This window comes from Cryptotermes secundus, unplaced genomic scaffold (assembly GCF_002891405.2).
Source record: "Cryptotermes secundus unplaced genomic scaffold, Csec_1.0 scaffold3511, whole genome shotgun sequence".
NCBI lineage: Eukaryota > Metazoa > Arthropoda > Insecta > Blattodea > Kalotermitidae > Cryptotermes > Cryptotermes secundus.
The window spans coordinates 29,590-37,768 of NW_019722457.1; the positions used below are offsets into that span (position 1 = coordinate 29,590).

At 38.4% G+C, this 8,179-nt stretch overlaps 1 long non-coding RNA gene across 1 annotated transcript in view; it reads right to left on the reverse strand.

The window, feature by feature from the left end:
- Positions 1 to 3,572, reverse strand: part of LOC111861535 — a 31,508-nt gene extending 27,936 nt beyond the window's left edge. The window contains exon 1 of the long non-coding RNA XR_004512692.1: positions 3,031 to 3,572. This is a non-coding gene — a long non-coding RNA (uncharacterized LOC111861535). The remainder of the gene's footprint in view (positions 1 to 3,030) is intronic.
- Between the last annotated feature and the right edge of the window lie 4,607 nt (positions 3,573 to 8,179).

Consider the following 8,179-nt stretch of genomic DNA (forward strand, 5'->3'; position numbering starts at 1 on the left):
GCGTCCCAGATCCTTCAAAGCAACTTGGACAAAATTCAACAGTGGCTTATTAAATGGAGAATAAAACCCAACGAAGCAAAATCAGTACACGTTGCGTTCACCACCAGGAAAGAGACCTGGCCACCTGTCCATCTGAACAACCACCACCTCTCACACGCAGAAGAAGCTAAATATCTTGGGATGCATCTTGACAGAAGGCTGACTTGGCACAAACATGTTTACACTAAAAGGAAACAACTAGGCCTAAAACTCACCAAACTATACTGGTTAATAGGAAGAACCTCCAAGCTGACACTTGACAACAAACTACTGGTTTACACTGAAGCCCATTTGGATGTATGGAATCCAACTGTAGGGAACGAGCTCAAACTCAAACATCGAAATACTAGAACGCTACCAGTCAAAGGTACTTCGCATGATAACCAACGCCCCCTGGTATGTGCCCAGCAATGTCATCCGGAATGACCTTGGTATGACTACAGTCAAAGAATAAATAAAACAACTTAGTGTTAAATATAGTAACAGACTTAACAAGCATCCAAACGCACTAGCAACAGACCGCATGAGCCATCCTATTCGGAACAGAAGACTTAAACGCTTCGCGCCAAATGATCTGCTGGGCAGATTCTAGGCATTATATTTAGTATATAAGCTAGATTAAGGTTATACATGTAAGTTAGATGTAAGTTCTACTCCTGCAAACACAACTAATCTGTACTGATTATTATACGAAAGGTGTCTACTAATGAGTAGCCTCCTACAAGCCAATATTATATGATTCCACCGTTTGCTTATTGTAACTTTTACAGATTGCAAAAAATAGGAGACAAAAAAAAAAGAAGAAACAGAATTCAACACATAAAAGTAACACACACAGAAGGCAATCGTATGAAAGAATATTTGTCAGGTAGCCTCCAAGTGAAATATGCAGTCCCCCCGGGGATCGGTCCTTGGCCCATTACTCTTCATCTTGTATATAAACGATATCCCACATCTAACACAAGGCAGATCAATAATGTATGCTGATGACACATCAACTGAATGTAGGAGAAGATATGAATGAGCTTCAAAATACGACATCAAATAATATAGGAGTGATAGAGCAATACTTTGAGACAAATAATTTATTTATAAATCCATCTAAAACTCACTGTCAACAGTGAAAACAACACAGCAAGCCACGAGCAAACCCTGGACGACATCAATAACCTCATCAAGATAGACAGGCGGCACAAAATTTGCCCCATACAAGGATGATGGGAGTATGGACACGAACCTACATGGTTTAAAAAATTTTAACCAGTGACAATAAAGGTTCTTTAAATTAACATCTAGAAACTTTTAAAAACTTTACAATACCAGGAAGCTGCTGTGATTTTGAAATGTTCGACTTTATGCGTACTGTGCATTATAGCATATAAGTGTATGTATTTTAAATCAAAACACCTATTGTGATGGTAGTTTCCAGTTCGTAATGATGTTCCCTCTGAAGATGATCAGTAACGACCGAAACATGTAAGGGAAATAAGTCAAAACTTATACGTCACATTGGACAGAGTGGTTTGTATTTATAATCTACAAATCATAATAAGGAACAGGGAAATATCAAATGTAAAATTTCCTGGGGGTAGTAATAGATAGTACCTTGAGCTGGGAATTATATATTGAAAAAACCTGCAGCAGAATTAGCCGTAACCTGTTCATAATTAACAGGCTATCTAAAATACTCGATTTAAATGAAAGATGAATGTTGTATTACGGTTCGATCTATCCTCATCTATCTTATGGAATAATGGTATGGGAACATAGTGCTAAGACCGTCACTAGAAGAATTTTTGTACTCCAAAAAAGGACAGTAAGATATATTGCAGGGCTAAAACATCTGAGATTGTGCACGGATAGCTTTAGAAATCTAAAGATACTAACAATATACTCGCTATATATACAAGAAACAATCCTATATGTAAAAAAAAAGTGTACATGCACAGTGAATGAACAAATACATACATACTGTACAGGCTACATGTTTCACTAATAGGGCACAAATAATAATACTACTTCTACAAGTAGTACCAGTGGATTAAAGGGAAATTCGTTTACATGGGATGAATACTATGCCACAGAAGCCCACACCAACATAACATTAATTTTCCTACAATAACAGCATGGTAGAGACACTCTGGGTTCATTATTCACATCACTGTGCATTCGGGCGGGGAAGGGACTGGTTCAGTTACCTGAGGTTATAACAACTTGGGCATAATATCAATGACCAAGACACTGCAGGCTCATGCTGTCAGAAACATTTTGCACACATCCAACTCTTCAAAATTCCCAAGGACCTAAAACTTACAAAACTCTATACTTCACAGTGCTTAATAATGTATATTAGCTGAAAGACTTGTCCTATATCGTTGTATCATGATCTACAGGATTAATAAAAGAATGAATGAATGGTCTTCCTGAAGACTGGCCTGGTTTACATCTAGGTATAGGCACCGAAATGGACGGACGACCAATCTGAAGATTTATAAGTATTAGAAATACTTAGATATGTGAGATATCTTGAATACATCTTGGATACATAGTGATATGATGCACCAGTTAATCTAACTGAGCTGTGTCGCTATCGTCTACAGCTACATTCTTCATTTAAAGGAGCAGGTAATGTCAGTCTGCACCCAAGACATTCTCTTCAGTTGAAGCATCGCCTCACTGCACATTATGACACAGCTCAGTTAGATTAACTGGTGCATCGTATCACTATGTATCCAAGATGTATTCAAGATATCTCACATATTTAAGTATTTCTAATACTTATAAACCTTCACATTCCCAAAAACCTCCAAACTCCCACACTTTATACAATATCCCCACATTCAAAACTGCATGATATATAAACATTGATATTCCTTACAACTATCCAACTTCTTTAACGCAGACAACCATTCCTATCAATCAAATTTCACAACTTCCTATGATTAACCAACTTACGGAAAATAAATTACACTCTCAAATAAAACAAAGTACCTTGCTCCCACACATCACTTCTTTTTCCTCCAGGCATTCTGGGCCACTTGTCTAAGCGTGTCTCATTTACATCGACTCCTAATAGGTTAGGTTGGGCGAGTTTACACCTCCACTGTCATGGGAAACTTACACCATCGTCACACACAGTTTTTGCGGCTGTCAAGAGATGAACACGAGAAGTCTTTCTGTGTTTTTGACAATATATCTTATAGTTTGCCTTATGTGGCTTTCGTCATGTAAAAGCGTAAGGTACCAGTTACCAACATACTGATCGATACTGATGTGCCAGCATAAACCTACCTTCACTGAAACGTACGTACGTCTGTAATATTATTCCAAAGGTGAAGCATAATAGATCATCGAAGGTCGCAGTGCGAGGGTCAGTTTTATGCCTCACCCCTCATACTATTACTCATACGTACGTCTGTAACAGTATGCGCGAAAACGTGGATTCTGTTCAAAACCACTGGGAGTGCCGCGCCATAGCTCAAGCGGTTAGTCGCTGGCGTCGCTGGCTTCCCACCGCGGCGGCCCGAGTTCGATCCCGGGTCTGGTCAAGTGGGATTTGTGGTGGACAAAGTGGCGCGGGGCAGGTTTTCTCCGCGTACTTCGGTTTCCCCTGCCAATCTTCATTCCACCAAATTCTCAATCATCATAATCACCTGGGGCAGGCTACAATAGGCCAATCAGTGGCTGCCGTGCCGAGCGGACCAAGTTGGACTCCAGCACCAACTAAGGGAATTAAAAAAATATAAGGCCACTGGCAAAGAATCCACTTAAAATCAAATACATTCCACCTTGATCAGCCGATTAAAACACACATTTTACACACGGACACAATTACCTCGCAAGTCAAGATATATCACAATATCAGACCAACCAGACCGTTAACATAAGATATACTGTGATCACTGTGATTGCGTCACACAAATGCGATTCACTATATTGCAATAGTCGTATTGTGATTGGTTCTATCTAGTTCAGTCCGACTGAGTAGAGATGGCAGATAATCCCATGTTTCCCCCTTCCCCTATGACAGTTACTTCTACTTGTCTGAGCGGGTCTGAGGGGTCTGAGGGTCTGAGCGTTCTGAGGCTGCAGAAGTGCGTCGCAAGATTATTGGTTAAAACACATTCATCACATCAGTTACATCCGACCGGCAATTTAACAATGGAATCTGCGCTGTTCGATGAGTAACATTATTTTTTGACGAATTCCTTGTTATTTAGGCCTTCAATCCACAGAAATTTCCACACATTCTCTCTTAACAGGTTAGCCTACTATTACTACTTAAATATGAGTCAATACTGATTCAGGGCCTAATGTTACATTTTACCAAATGAATCCAGTTCATCCAAGCCTGTCTTATTTTAATATTATCCCATCTGCACTTGTTCTATTTCCTTCCAGTGTTGCTACCAAAACGTTCTTTGCACTTCTCAGCTGGCATATGTGCCTCACCCATCCCATTCTAGTAATTTTACCTTCATTGTGAAGTTCGGTTTCAGCACTAAAATTAGTTTAGACTGTGCTTGGCCGCAATCATATTAAGCAAACTTTCCATGAAACACTGTCCTGAAATGCATGTTTACATAAAAATTATTTTGGGGTATTATATCATGGATACTGGTGTCAGAATTCCTAGAATGGGTTAACATTCAGAATATTTTGGTTTTGAAGCCAACCTCTGTCATGTACCAAGGTGGGTTTTTGCCAAAACTTCCTGATTCTTCCCTTCTCTTCATGTTGTTAATGGTAATTTACAATATGCATAATTAATGTCATTACTCACCATATTAGTGTGACAGATGGTGCTGCTTGCAGTTGCTGACAAGCTTCCCAGCATTTGGTGTAAACATGGACATGGCAATTAACACTGCACTCAAATATTTATCTGTCATCTGAAAGTGATTTTGGGATTTGTTCCTTTCAATTAGAGGACGTTTGTTCACAAATATATGCTGATGAAAATATAGGGAATAAATCCTCCTTCCAATGTTCTTCAAATTGGTGTACTCTGAGATTTTTAAACACAGTATTTCAGAAATTGGATCTGTTTCTGTTATGAATGTAAGAAATGAAAGGTCCCCACTTAATTCAGCCAATTACAAAGAACTAGTCTTCTTCACTAGGCCCACAGAAGCAGATTCAAATTCTGAAATGCTGTGTTTAAAAAAACTCAATAAGTCAATAATTCCTGAATAATATTCATGTTTACAAAAGTCTTGGTTAGCTCTGCTGAAATTGGTAACCTCTGCCCTAACCTAAACCTTCTACCTATAGGCAACACCCAACACAGCTAAACTGCTCGTACATGTGCCAAGACCTAAGTGGAATGTGAAAAATGTGACCTGTCTGGTAGGAAGGGCACACGGATAACCTAATAATTTGACGGCACAGTAATTAGTTTATTATGACCTTCTTTTACTGGGAGCTGATATTGACTATATCAAGGTCGTTAAATAACCAACTTAAAAAGATAAAAAGTACAAATTAATCCCACATCTTGTATGCCAGAAACTTATTCCTTTCCATAAAGACTCAACATCCTCTTTATATGCGGAAAATTTCCTCCTTTATTTCACAAACAATGTAATTACTTAAATGTTCCTATTAATTCTTGAGGACTCTGAAACATACATGTGGGTCCAAATGACATACTCATCCTCACCAACTTGCGAAATGTTATTTCCACACTTGATATACACCTAACACAATTTTGCGAACAGGATGCTCAAATACTTGGACATTATTCCCAGTTACCCAGCTTGTTATTGCCACTGCAAATGTTACAAAATTCCAAATATTTTGTTCTCTTCAAGTTAAACGTATTAACAGCTGTTAACTTTGAAATGAAACCATCTCCCAAAATTGTAACTGCGGTCAATTTTTTTAATTTTTCTATTGGTTGGATCTGTAAACAATACTGCTATGAAATCTGCCATTTTCTGGGATATAGCACTGTGCAGTCTGTATATGAGTTGACATTTCAGGGGAACATATCACCTCCAACTTCAGGATTGAAAATCAGCCAAGCAAGAAACCAGCGAGAGCAGGTGGCTACCTATACAGCAAGCAAGTCTGTCAAAATGTTGTGTTCCAGCATCAGTGACTTTTTTTATTGCTAGTGAGGTGGGACTAAGTATCTCATACTGTGATCACTTCTGGCCTATTGTACCAGCCCCAGATCAAAGGTGAGGGTGATTGTGGAGAAATTGGTGGAATGAAGATTGGCAGGGGAAACTGAAGTACTCAGAGAAAACCTGCCCCAGCACCACTTTGTCCACCAAAAATCCCACTTGACCAGACTCGGGATCTAACCTGGGCTGCCTCGGTGGGAAGCCAGCAACTAACCACTTGAGCTATGGCATGGACTGGCATCACTGGCTTAGTTCAAGTCTAGCACTCTCTTCTGGTACTCTTCCATGAGGTATGCCAGTAAACCATTCACAGATGCTCTGCTGAAAGTGAAGAACACAAATTCAACCACTTAAACTGAGCTAACTGGACTAATGTACCAAAATTAATCCACCATTCTGTGATTCAGATTGCAGCCTTCTGTCATATTATGTAGCCTGTAAGGTAGCTACCGACATGTCACGTTAGAGGAATTTACAACCTCTCTCTCATCTTCACATCTACCGGTAGTCTTGTGAGCATAGGCACAGATGGGGCTAAGACCGAATAAAATTTATACCCCTTCCTGGTGTCTATATTTAAGGACTGAGAGGTCATTTTATATTATTTAAATGTTCATATTTTTGGAATTTACTTTCTACATTACACAGTACCCTTCTCTTAGAAACTTTAGGTTCGTTTTGTATTAACAAGAATGTTTTTAAGAAAGGGGCTCCATCCATTCTCCTTATAATTATAATGCAAGAAAGGGAAACCATTATAAACGCCTGTGGCATGACCCTACAATGATGATAAACTAAAAAGAACTAAGCTCCATGGTCTGTAATACACGAGCAAACTATACTAACAATGATCATACAAGGCAAAAGTAAAATACACAATCTGTAAGTAAAATTTGAAGAATCATTATGGGGAGGGGAGAAACATATCTGAAGAAAAAGTATTACGAGAAATGCAGACAAATATATTACCACCGAACAGCTATGGGTGTTGCCATTGGAAGTAAAATCCTACAAGGCAAATCATAGTTCATTCATTCATTCATTCATTCATTCATTCCTTTATTTTCCATATATCCATACAGGTAAAAAACCTAGGATGTGGAAATAGTCCCTTTGATAATAGCAGGGGTGTATGGTACATGGATGTGGTGGAAGCATTGCTTCCCTATAGAAAAGCAACCAAAAACATTTCTGGCAATTTTTCAATTTTGAAAAAATATTTCATACTTCAAAATATTGATTAAGCTGAGGACATATATTACATATAATGAGAATATTGCAAGTTTTAATGTGTTACATAAACCATTTATCAGGATAGATCAGTTATTTTCTTCCAAAATGCAGGGAACTTTAAAATAAAACGCGCAAGGAAGCAACAGGTTGTTCGCTTCCACGCTCATTCTGGTTCACCTGGGACTGCAATGTTGCCATATATGAGGAGTCTGTTGCTTAGCTAAACGTTACGGAATGCTTCCAGCACTGTTGCCGGCCGTAAGGCATTGCAGTATGCAGTTGGAAGTCGGTGACCTTACAGTTACACAATTTTTCCTTGTGTGCTGAGACTTTGAAAATGCTGTTAGTAAAAAAGCTTGCTTACTAATTTTCAGAAGAAGGTGTTAGCGTGTTACTTATGCACAAGTCAGTTTAGTTATTATTCTGTATTTTTCTTGATACAGAATTTGTTTTGCTTTGCGTAATTATAACTTTGTGAATGTTTTTGTGATTGTTGTTAAGTTACAAATGGAAACATGACACTTTCATGTGATCACTGTGTGATTGAAAAACTTCTTCAAACACTGTTCAGTTCACTCAGTTATAATGAGAAACTTAAGATAATAGAAGAAGGTGCACCTAAGCCTAATCTAAAAATGAAATCTTGCACACGGCATTTCAGTACCAGTTTATATGAGGCTATTCCATGGTTGTGTGGGTGTGATAAACTAAAAAAATTATTCTGTTGGTCCTGTCTCTTGTTTTCTAAAGAAAAACATGTGTTTAACAGTGCTGGT